A 12,937-nucleotide genomic window follows, 5' to 3' on the forward strand; every position below is an offset into this window, starting at 1 on the left:
TCTGAGGGGACACCTGTATCACTTTCCTCCTTACAATGTGAACACACACACACACAGAAAACCTTTTTAGACTTATCAGAAACAGAATCCTATATGAAAATAGGAAGAATCCACTGATACTATTTGAAAGTAACCCCAAAATGAAATCTAGATATGCCATAGTAAAAGTACAGAACTTACATGTCAAAGAAAAAGTATTTCAAACAATTTAAGTTTTAAGACAGCAATGAAGATCCTACAAAATTTCACAGCTACTGTTATAAAAGAGTGAAGAACTTACACTATAATATGCCCAAAGCAAAATATATTACAGGCAGTCAAGAAAAATACCCAACAAAACAGAATAATCCTACAGGGCTATAAAAAAATGTACCCTTAATGAAACAGAATTTTTGAACTTTGCTTATGCAAAGAGCAGAGTTGAGTAGAAACAGTGCAGTATCAATACAGGAGTTAAGAAAAGCATTAAAAGATAAATGCAAGACAGAAGTCAGTTCTATACAAGGAACAGATGTTTACACTGTAAGGAGGAAAGTGATACAAGTGTTCCCTCAGATCCTAATGTCAACAGCTGAGTTAGAGAAACAGAGCTATAAGACAAAGTCACATACATGGTCAAGTTGGAGTCCTGTAGACCCATGTCTATTATTTGCTGTTGGGCTGAATTTGAGTTCTTGGGCTAGAAAAATGACTCACTACAGTGTCTCCCTGGATTAACTGATCACTATCCAGTCTGGTATTCTACCTCATTCTTTTTGGAATATTTGTGGGAGATAAGCTTTACCTACTACAACATCTTGGCTCATTTTCCAAATTTTGACATTTTCACACCTCTTTGGAAGCTATATTTTAATAGTTTCTCATTAGTGGGTACTTTCCCCAGAAAGGTGGAAGGGAGAAAATATATTTTGGAGTATAAAAGTGAAACCTTATCTTCATTTTTAAAGTTGTGGGTAATGGAAAAAGATTTTCTAAAATGTATATGGCAGGTATAGCTAACATTTCTAGTATGATGCTGAATAATAGGGGTGAAATGGGCATCTTTACTTCATCCTGATTGCATAGAAAAGCTTCTAGTTTATCACCATCATAGATAAAGTTTGCTGATTATTTTAGATAAATATTATTTATCATTGTAAGGTAAGTTCTATTGATTCCTGTGCTCACTATTGTTTTTTTTTGGGGGGGGAGCTGCTTTTTTTGGAGGGGGGAAGGTAGGGAAATTAAGGTTAAGTGACTTGCCCAAGGTCACACAGCGTGTGTGTGTGTGTGTGTGTGTGTGTGAAGTGTTTGAGGCTGGATTTGAACTGAAGTTCTCCTGACTTCAGGGCTGGTTCCCTGTGCCACCTCATTGCCCCCTCACTATTGTTTTTAATAGGAATGGGTGATGTATTTTGTCAAAGACTTTTCCTGTATCTTTGAGATAATCACATGATTGCCATTGGTTTTGTTATTCATATGGTCAACTATGCTGATAATTTTCACATTATTGAACCAGCCCTGCATTTTTGATACAGATCTCACTTCTATATATTGCCAACAAAGTCCAGCAGCAAAAGGTAGAGAAATTCCATTTAAAATAACTGTAGACAATACAAAATATTTGGGAGTTTACCTACCAAGACAAACCCATGGACTATATGAACTCAGTTACAAAACATTTTTCACACAAATAAAGTCAGATCTAAACAGTTGGGAAAATATTAATTGCTAATGGGTAGTCTCAACCAATAAAATGAAAAATGACAATTCTACCTAAATTTTTTCATTCAGTACAATACCAATCAAACTACACAAAAATATTTTACAGAGCAAGAAAAAATAATAAAATTCACCTGGAAGAATAAAAGGTCAAGGATATTAACAGAATCTATGGAAAAATGTGAGGGAAGGTAGTCTGGTTGTACCAGATCTCAAACTGTATTATAAAGTGGTAATTATAAAAAAAAAATTGGTACTGGTTAAGAAATAGAGTGCTTAGGGGTGGCTAGGTGGCACAGTTAGTAATGTGCTGGCCCTGTAGTCAGGAGGACCCAAATTTGTTTCTGGCCTCAGACACAACAGCCATACAAAAAAAAAAAAAAAAACTAGCTGTGCAACCTTCGGCAAGTTACTTAACCCCAATTGCCCTCCAAAAAGGCAAAAAAAAAAAAAAAAGAAAGAAAGAAATAGAATGCTGGATCAGTGAAATAGCTTATATATTACAATATAGTAAATGACCATAGTAATCAAATACATGCTAAACTTAAAGATCCAAGCTTTGGGGGAAAAAAAACATTAATAAAAACTGCTGGAAAAACTGGAAAACAGTATAGCAGAAAGTAGGGATAAACCAATATCTCACACCATACACTAACATAAGGTCAAAATGGGTACATGATTTACACATAAAGGGTGATACTATAAGCAAATTAGGAGAGCATGGAACAGTTTGCCTGTAAGATCTATGGAGAAGGAAAGATTTAGGACCAAATAAGACATAGAAAGCATTACAAAAAGCAAAAATTGGTAATTTTGATTATATAAAATTATGAAGTTTTCTTTTTTCTTCTTTTTTTTTCCTTTTGGAGGGCAATTGGGGTTAAGTAACTTGCCCAAGGTTACATGGCTAGTGTTTTTATGTGAGTGTTAAGTGTCTGAGGCTGGAACCGAACTCTGGTCCTCCTGACTCCAGGGCTGGCACTTTACTCACTGCGCCACCTAGCTGCCCCAAATTATGAAGTTTTCACACAAACAAAACCAATGCAAGTAAAATTAGAAGGAAAGTAGAAAACTGGGAAATTATTTTTATTACAAAGTATCTCTGATAAAGGTCTAATTTTTCAAAAAGATAAATAACTGAGTCCAATTTATAAAAATACAAGCCATCCCCTAATTAGAAAGTGGTCAAAGGATATGAACAGGCGGTTTTCAGACAAAAATATCAAAGCTATCTATAATCATGTGGAAAAAATGCTCTAAATTACTGTTGATTAGAGAAATGCAAATTAAAACAACTGGGGAAGTGGGAAAACTGGGACATTAATACACACCAGTTGTGAACTGATTCAATCATTATGGTGAACAATTTGGAACTATGTCCAAAGGGCAATCAAACTGTTCATACCCTTTGACCTAGCAATACCACTGCTAGGTTTATGTCCCAAAGACAGCAAAAAATGGGAAAAGACTTATGTGCACAAAAATATTTATAGTAGTGTGGCTGAGAACTGGAAATTGAGTGGATGCTCATCAATTGTTAAACAAGTTATGGTATACATATGTGATGCAATATTATTGTGATATAAGAAATTACAAGTAGGATGACTCCAGAAAAACATGGAAAAACCTACATGAACTGAAGCAAAATGAAATGAGAGGGGTGTCTAGGTAGTGTATTGAGTAGAACACCAGACCTGGAGTCAGGAGGACCTGAGTTCAAATTTGGCCTCAGACACTTAACACTTACTAGCCTTGTGACCTTGAGCAAGTCACTTAACCCCAATTGCCCTGCCTTCCCCCTCCAAAAAGCAAAAAAAAAAAGACACCAAATTAAATTAAAATGAAGTAAGAGAACTAGGATAATGTGGTACAGAGTAATAGCAAGTTTGCATAATGAATTGTAAGTTATTTAGCTCTTCTCAGCAAGGCAATGCTCTAAGACGATCCCAAAAGACTCATAATGAAGCATACTATCTGCCTCCATAGAAAGAAATAATACTGTATAAATACAAACTGAAGCATGCTATTTTTAACTTCCTTTCTTTCATTTTTTAATTTAAGTCTTCTTGTACAAAGTGACTAACATTTTACATGATTGCACATGTATAACCTGTATTGAATTGCTTACCATTTCAGGGAGGGGGTAGGTGAAGGAAGGAGAGTAGGGGGGGTAGAATATGGGACTCAAAACTTTTTTAAAAGTGTTAAAATTATTTCAACATGTAATTGGGAAAAATATTATATTAAAAAAGGTACTAAAAATTATATGGCAAAGATGAAGCCAAGATGATAAAGAAAAGGCAGGGACTCTCCTGAGCTCTACCACATTCCTCTATAAACAACTTTAGCTGACACCTCCAAACAAATTCTGTAGAAGCAGAACCCACAAAAAAGGGGTTAAACAATTTCCCAGCATATGACAACTTAAACGTTTGATAGAAATGGTCTGTCATACTGGGGAAAGAGTGGAGCATAGTTCAAAGTAGGCTGCAGCAGCACAGGCCATGCCCCCAGTAAGCCAGCAACAGGTAGTGGAGGCAACTGAATCGGGAGCAGCAGTTTCCAGAGCTCTCAGTCCACAATCAGTAAAGGGGTTGAATCAGTAAAGGGGTCAGAAAGATATTACAGGGGTCCCTTGGATAGCACTGGGTGAAGGACTCTGTTGCATTGCCCATATGTGGATCTGGATTGCAATACTGGGTCACAGTACAAGGGGGAACACTAGAATACTGTAACATGTGACTACAGGGGAACAAGGACCCTGGTCACAGTTCCAGGGGGGAAAAAAGTACTTGTGGTTCCTCATAGACCAGACACAGGTCAGGAGAATAGTAAACGCACCTCTCCTTAGATCATGCTACCTTAGAAGAAGTGAAAATTTACAGATCCACATAATTAGCTCTGAAAACAACTACACAAAAATCTGAAGCTTGGGACAGTGCCTCCTCTACCACAGGAACTGAGCCAAAATTTAAAATCAAGTTAAAAGTCAATAAATAGGCTGGAAAATGAATAAACAATTAAAAAAGAGAACATGATCATAGGAAGTTACTTTGGTGGGTCATACTATGTTGCATTCCAGTCTTGTCCTACCACAAAAGCATTACTTACCTTTTGCATATTGTGAGTTTACAATTATTTCCTTCCTTTCAGATAAGATGAGAAAAGCAAAGACTAGCCTCTCAATTTCTATTAGCTTATTTAGAAAGATTTGGTGGGATTTTATGTCCAACAGTGGAAGTTTATCTTGCTGTTCAGTCATTTTTCAGTTATGTCTGACTCTTTGTAATTCCATTTGGGATTTTCTTGGCAAAATACTAGAGTGGTTTACCATCTCCTTTTCCATCTCATTTTTACAGATGAGTAATTGAGGCAAACAGAGTTAAGGGACTTGCCCAGACTCATACAACTAATCTGAGGTCAGATTTGAAGTCAAGAAGATAAGTCTCCCTGACTCTAGGCCTGGCACTCCATCCTCTGTGTCACCTAGCTGCCCAAGCTTATCTCTAGAATCCTACAATTCATAGATTTGAAATTATAGGATATTTCTAGAGCATATTCTTGTACTTAGTGGACTCAGGCCTCAAGAAGAGGCCTCTAGATTCAATTGTACAACTTCCCAAAGCAAAAACAAAAATATACCTGTGTTTCCCTAGTCAATGATGCAGCCAGTGACTAGGAAGACTAACTGGCTAGTAGTGTGTGTGTGTGTGTGTGTGTGTGTGTGTGTGTGTGTGTGTAAAAGGGGAGAATGGATGGCATTTTCTAAATTCTCAGGCTTGGGAGAAGAAATCTATTTCTGTAGAGGATAAGAGAGTAGATGGAAAAGAAGTAATTTTAATGGGGAGACCAAAAAAGTGTGGGTAATAATGAATGATAGTACAAGTCACTGCTCAGTTGATAAATGGTCAAAGCATATGAACAGGCAGTTTTCAGAGGAAGAAATTAAAGATATCTATAAGCATATGAAAAAATGCTCTAAATCACTATTGATTAGAGAAATGCAAATCAAAACAACTCTGAGGTACCACAACTCACCGGTCAGATTAGCTAAGATGACAAAACAGGAAAAAGATAAATACTGGAGAGGATGTGGAAAAATTGGAACACTAATGCATTGGGGTTTTTTTTGTGTGTGGAGATGTTATTGTATTTTATTGTTACCATTCCCACTAGGTGATAAATCTGGGAGAGGCTGAGTGGCACAAACATGAAAATATAATTGTATATAATTGTATTCGATCATTATAAAACGATAACTGTTAAGAAAATTTAAGGTATTAAGAAACAAACTTACAAAAAATAAGGTAATTATTTGTTTCTCAAAGAGATTCTACAATTTCAAAAGCATTCTATGGAAATCCTCTCAATAACAATCCTTCCAGTTCAATTAAAATAGAATGCAGTTCTCAAAAATTCATTCCATGTGCAATTTCCCAGGAGCACATCAGTGTATGAAGAAAGGCATACCATAGGTCTATTCATTAGAGAAATTTCTTAGTAGTTTCAATCTCTACATGTCTACAGTTTCTTATCCTAATAACTTCAAACATGACCAGACCTCCTTCATTCTTAAACAGATCTTTTTCTGTACCCTACCATCTTTTCAAGATTCTGTCTTTTTTTTAATGCTTTATTAACTTCTGATTTACATCATTTGTTTCCGCCAGATTTTGAGTTACAAATTTTCTCCCCATTTTTCCCCTACCCACTGCCCCAAAACAGCAGTCCCACGGGATATCCCCTCCTCCAATCTGCTCTCTCCCATATTTTCTCCCATACCCCTTTCGACTTTTCTAGTGGATCTCTATGCCTCAGTGCCTGTATATCTTATTTCCCAATTACATGTAAGATGGTATTAATAATAGTATACACACACGCATATATATACATATATATTTAAATATTTGAATTTAAAACTTTCAATTCCACATTCATTCCCTTCCTTCCTTGTCACCCACCCTTACTGGGAAGATATGTAGTTCAGTATAGGTTGTATATGTATTTGGCTAAAGCAAAACAATAACATAGTAGATATATTGTAAAAGATTGACTATACTTCCCTCCCTCCTATCCCACCTCCCACTTATTCTATTCTCTACTTTGATCCAGTCCCTTATCAAAAGTGGGTGCTTCCAACTTCCCCCCCCCCCCCCAGCCCGCTCTCCTTTCTGTCATCCCCCCTCTCATCCCCTTCCCCCTCCCATTCTCTTGGAGGGTGAGATACCCTATTTAGTGTGTATTTCACTCCCTCCTCAAGCCAGATTCAATGGGAATAAGGTTAACCTATTCCCGTTTGCCTTCCTATGCTTCCCCTCCATTGTAACCATTTTCCCTTGCCTCTTCTATATGAGATAGTTTACCCCATTCTGTCTCTCCCCATCTCCTCTCATCTCTTAATTTCACCATTTAAGTATCATCCTTTCCTGTTAAATTGGTCCTGTGCCTTCTATGTATACCTGTAAACATATATACACACATTCACATATGTATTCATATGCCCACATACCCTCATATATAGACATATATATATTTCTAATCTCTTCAAATACTGAGAAAAGTTTCATAAGTTACAATTATTGTTTTTCCATGTAGGAATATTAATAGTTCAACTTTGATAAGTTCCTTATGATTTCTTTTCCCTGTTTACCTTCTCATGCTTCTCTTGCTTCTTGTATCTGAATGTCAAATTTTCTATTCAACTCTGGTTTTTTCAGCAAGAATGTTTGAAAGTCCTCTATTCCACTGAATGACCATATTTTCCCCTGAAACATAATACTCAGTTTTGCTGGGTAGGTGACTCTTGGTTTTAATCCCACCTCCCTTGACCTCTGGAATATCACATTCCAAGCCCTTCAATCCCTCAGTGTAGAAGCTGCCAGATCCTGGGTTATCCTGATTGTGTTTCCACAATATTCAAACTGTTTCTTCCTGGCTGCTTGTAATATTCTCTCCTTAATCTGGGAATTCCAGAACCTGGCTATAATATTCCTAGGAGTTTTCTGTTTGGGATCTTTTTCAGGAGGTGATTGGTGGATTCTTTCAACCTCTATTTTGCCCTCTGGTACTAAAACATCAGGGCAGTTTTCTTTGAGAACTTCCTGGAGGATGATTTCTAGGTTCTTACGTTGATCATGGCTTTCAGGTAGTCCAATAACTTTTAAATTCTCTCTCCTGGATCTATTTTCCAGGTCAGTGGTTTTTCCCATGAGATATTTCACATTGCTTTCTATTCTTTCATTTGTTTGGATCTGTTTAACAGCATCTTGATTTCTCATAAAGTCATTAGCTTCCATTTGCTCCAATCTAATTCTGAAGCAATGATTCTCCTCATTGAGCTTTTGAGATTCTTTTTCCATCTAGCAAATTCGGCTTTTTAAGGCCTTCTTTTCCTCATTGCCTTTTTGAGCCTCCTTTGCCATTTGAGTCAGTCTGTTTTTTAAGGTATTATTTTCCTCAGTCAGGCTGTTGACTCTCATTTCATAATTATCTTGCATTGTTCTCATTTCTCTTCCCAATTTTTCCTCCACTTCTCTTATCTGCTTCTTAAGGTCTCTATGGCCTGTAACCAGCTTGTATTTTCCTTTGAAGCTTTTGGTGCAGGAGTTCTGACTTCACTGTTTTCCTCTTGTTCCATGCCTTCCTCCTTCCTGTCCTCAAAATAGGAGTGTAATATTGGAATCTTCTGTCTGCTTTGTTTCCTTTGCTGACTCATTTTGCCACTCAATTACTTGACTTTTGGGCTTTTTGCCACGGTAGGACTCTGCCACCAGACAGGGGAGGTTTCGTCCCAAATGCTGGGGTTTTCTCAGCTGCCGGAGGCGCCGGAATGGGTGCCCTCTCTGAGGTATCCACACACTCTGGCAAGCTGGACACACACCCCAGGACCTCCACCCTAGACTGCAATCCAGATCCAAGCAGGTTAAAGCAAAAGCGATTACCCCTCAGACTGGTGCTTGGTCCCACTACACTCTGCAGACCAGGAGCTGAAGCCGCCTCGTGGCACTGGCTGGCTGTGCTGGCATCTCAGCGGTTTCTCGCCCTGGGGGTAAAAGCCTGGCACTCCCACTTCCTGGTCCCAAAGTCCAGACTGCACTGGCCTCTCACCTTGTCTTTCGCATCTATGTGTTGATAAATCTGGAAACGGCCACTGTTGCTGCTGTTCTGGAGTCCCTCTGGCCATGGCTGGTCAGGCCCGCCCTGGGTCTAAAGCCTATTTGTGGGGCTGGGCTCAGATCCCAGAGCACTGGGCTAGCTGATTCCTGCTGGACTGTCCTCAGCAGGAGGTTAGCTTCTCTGTTTCATTTTGTGGGTTCTGCAGCTCCAGAGTTTGCTTAGAGTCCCCTTTTTACATGGATTGGGCAAGGTGGAAGCTGGAGCTGCAGGAAGGTTGCGCTTCTACTCTGCCATCTTGGCCACTAATGCATTGTTGATGGAGTTGTGAACTAATCCAACCACTCTGGAGAGCAATATGGACCTATGCCCAAAGGGCTATAAAAAAGTGCATACCCTTTGACCCAGCAATACCACTTCTAAGGCTGTATCCCAAAGAGATCATAGAACTGGGAAAAGGACCTATATGTACAAAAATATTTATAGCAGCTCTTTTTGTGGTGGCAAAAAGTTGGAAATCAAGGGGATGCCCTTGAATAATTGGGGAATGGCTGAACAAGTTGTGGTATATGAATGTAATGGAATATTATTGTGCTATGAGAAATGAGGAACAGATGGACTTCATAACAATCTAGAGAGACTTATATAAACTGATTCTGAGTGAGGAGAGCAGAACCAGGAGAACTTTGTACACAATTGCAGACACATCATATCTGTGATGACTAACTTTGATAGACTGGGCTCCTCTCAGCAATGCAAGGTTATAAAACAATTTCAAAAGACTCATAATAGAAAGGGCTATCCACATCCAGAGAAAGAACTACAGAGTCTGAATGCAGATTGAAGCAAGCTACTTGCTCTTTTTTTATTTTGTGTTGTTTTGTTTCTTCTTTCTCATTGTTCAGTCCATTGGTTATAATCCTTCTTTACAACTTGACTAATGTTTAATGTGAAGGTATTTATAGATCCTACAATTGATTGCATGCTGCCATGGGTGGGAGGGGGAAGGAGAGGGAGGGGGAGAAAATTTGAAACCCAAGAGATTGTGGAACTGAATGTTGTAAACTAAAAGTAAATAAATAAATTTATATATATGAAAGAATGAATGATAGCCCTACTGGCCTGTTTATTAGTTCAGCAAAAGATAATGTCATCACTGCTAGATAATTGTGCTATTTTAAAATGTTTGCTTGTTTTCCATGAGAAGGGTAATCTAATATGAAGGGAAATGTTATAATTTTGATTAGCATTCAATGTTACTTCTACTTCTCAATAAATTTCTAATAACCTTGGTTTCAGGTAAGGAAGTTTAGGGCAACACTATTATGTGAGATATAAGGACAAGCTCTTTAGGTTTATAAATCACTTACTAGAGAAAATGATGCCACTTTGTTCTAGATTGAATACATGCAATAGAGTTTAACAAAAATTGATGTATTAATCCAACTTCTTGGCATGTAGCCACCAGAAAGAAAGATATTTTACATACCAAAATGTTCTTAGTTGTACTTTTTTGTCAGACCAAAGTATTAGAAACAAAATGGGTGCCTGTTGATGGACTGGGTAATGGATGAACAAACTGGTATATGAATGTAATGGAATATTATATATTATGTATAGTAATATATAGCAATAATGTATATGTAGCAATAATGAATATGAAAAACTCAAAGAAACATGAAAATATTTGTACAAATTGATACACTGAAATAAGCAAAACCATAATATAGACAATGGCTACAATAATGTAAATGAAAAGGACAGTAAAAGGAAGCCTTATTTATGGTCTAGTAATTTCATTTTATAGATAAGAAGACTGAGACCCAGAAAAAAGTAAAATATCTTAAAGTTACACAATAGTCCAGTTCAACAGATATTTGTCAGGTTTGTGGAAGGTACTGTGCTAGCTACTGATGGCACAAAACCGAACAAACAAAAAATACTTCTTCCTGGCAAGGAGCTTACATTCTATGAGGTGTGTATAATATGTATACAGGTAAGTAAACACAAGGTAATTTGAGTGGTGAGCAGACATAAACATACTCTGCTGCTTCAGTCCTCCACACGTGAAAGACTAAGGAGCTTCTTTCCAGAGACCATAATGATAGGTAATGGAATTACTATGACATTTTGCAAATGATTCTAATCTTTTAATCATGTGACAAAGAGTTGTGGCTATGGAACCAGAAGTGGAATGCATTCAAAAAAGGCATTCTTGGCATGGATTCTTTCAGAATTGTTGGCATTAGAGAAGGAAGATGAGCTACTGAGTTCTCTGGGAAGAATTGAGACTTTAGGCCCTTGATTACCTAGAGTTGGCATGAAGCCATTGTGGTCATTCTTTCTTGCTTCTACATGAAGGAAATTAGAGATTACTATGACCTCGTGAGCTGTGACAGGTGAAAAAAGGAAGTCACTCATGGCCCAAGAGTGGAATCTGTGAGAGGTCTAACACACAGATAGTTCAATACTTAGGCCCTGAGGAAAAGCTTTTGGGACCCAATCCAGCAGTAGATGAGACATGGTCTCATCTAGTATTTCTGCCATATCTGGAAATTATTTTTTAGGTGAATGCTTTGTAGGAACTGAGTTAAATCTGATCCTATTTTCTCCATGAACTAAGGATAGTGTAGATGTGGTATATATTTTTCTATTCACAATCCCATCAGCACTTCTTAAAATGTGGGTAACATTGGGACCCATAGTTTAAGAAATGCTGGATAGAGTAGGACACTCCTCTCCTCCAGGAGTTGGGAGGAAAATATACTTTTGTGCTTTCTAGATCTTCAAAGTAAGTATCTCTTTTGAAAAGATAATTTATATAAATTGGTTAAATGGAACTGGGAAGTTAATTGCTGGCATTTTACAGTGAATGGGAACTGCAGTGGAATGAAGTATCAATCAGATAACAATCAAACAGAATCATAGTTCATAGGGTACACTTAGAAACAGGAGGTTGAATCCAGAGTATCACTATAGGATGAAAGAGAGAGCATTAACAGCTCTCTGGTGTGGGGAGGAACAGAGGTTTCATAAAAGAGGTAACATGATTAATCAAGAGGGAAGATAAGAATTCTTAAGAGAGAGAAATAAGATTTGATTATTTCAGTATTTTGTCAAATATTTTTTAAAAACTGAAATGTTTTTAACATGAGTTCATGTGGTAGGTTACTGATGCTGAAGTAAACCTACCACAATGCAGAAATTATAGAGGTAAAAACTTAGATTTTATTATGTTTCAGCACATTTGAGATTCAGAAAAATAACACTGAACAAAGATTAGTATTCTCTTTTCTTCTTTTTCTTTTTCTTTTTGGAGGGCAATTGGGGTTAAGTGACTTGCCCAAGGCCACATGGCTAGTTTTTGTGTTAAGTGTCCAAAGCCAGATTTAAACCCAGGTCCTCCTGACTCCAGGGCTGGTGCTCTATTCACTGCGCCACCTAGCTGCCCCAAAAGATTAGCATTCTAATGAGAATTTTTGTAGAAAAATTGCATCAGAAAGACAGAGAAATAACTTTTAACACAGAACAATTTTATGGCCTCTAAGGCCATAAAAGTCAAACAGGTGAAAGCATATTAAAGAATGAAAATGATTCATTATCTCATAATTCCTTTAGTTAAGGTTAAATGAACTAAGTCACACTAAATTAATAAATATATGAAGTTATGGATTTAAACACTACATTTCAAAAGTATAAGGCTGCATTTTAAAGGAGTCACAGTAGTATAATTTAGAAAAAAAGGGTTATGTGTCACAAAGATAACCAAGGAGTTGGTGCCAGGTGGGATCCTTCCTAGAATAAGGCCAGTTAAATTATTCCAAGAAGCCTTAATTCCCCTTTAGACTTCTTAGCTCAGGAATATTTGATGCTTTAAGTAAATTTTGACATCCCCATGAGATAGATTTCAGCCAACTCAATAACTACTTAACTAGGAAAAATGGCCCTAACCCCTAAATTAATTTTAAAAATCAAAATGTGAAATAGTCTCTTTACTGCACTGGTATTATTTTAATTTTTAATTATTTTTTTGTATTTATTTAGTATTTAATTTTTTCCAAGTTACATGTAAAAACAATTTTTTAACTTTTTTTTTGCCTTTTTTTTGGAGGATACTTGGGGT

This window comes from Petaurus breviceps, unplaced genomic scaffold (genome assembly GCF_028583685.1).
Source record: "Petaurus breviceps papuanus isolate PSGF00001 unplaced genomic scaffold, PetGlider_PUasm1.0 184, whole genome shotgun sequence".
In the NCBI taxonomy this organism is placed as follows: Eukaryota; Metazoa; Chordata; class Mammalia; order Diprotodontia; family Petauridae; genus Petaurus; species Petaurus breviceps.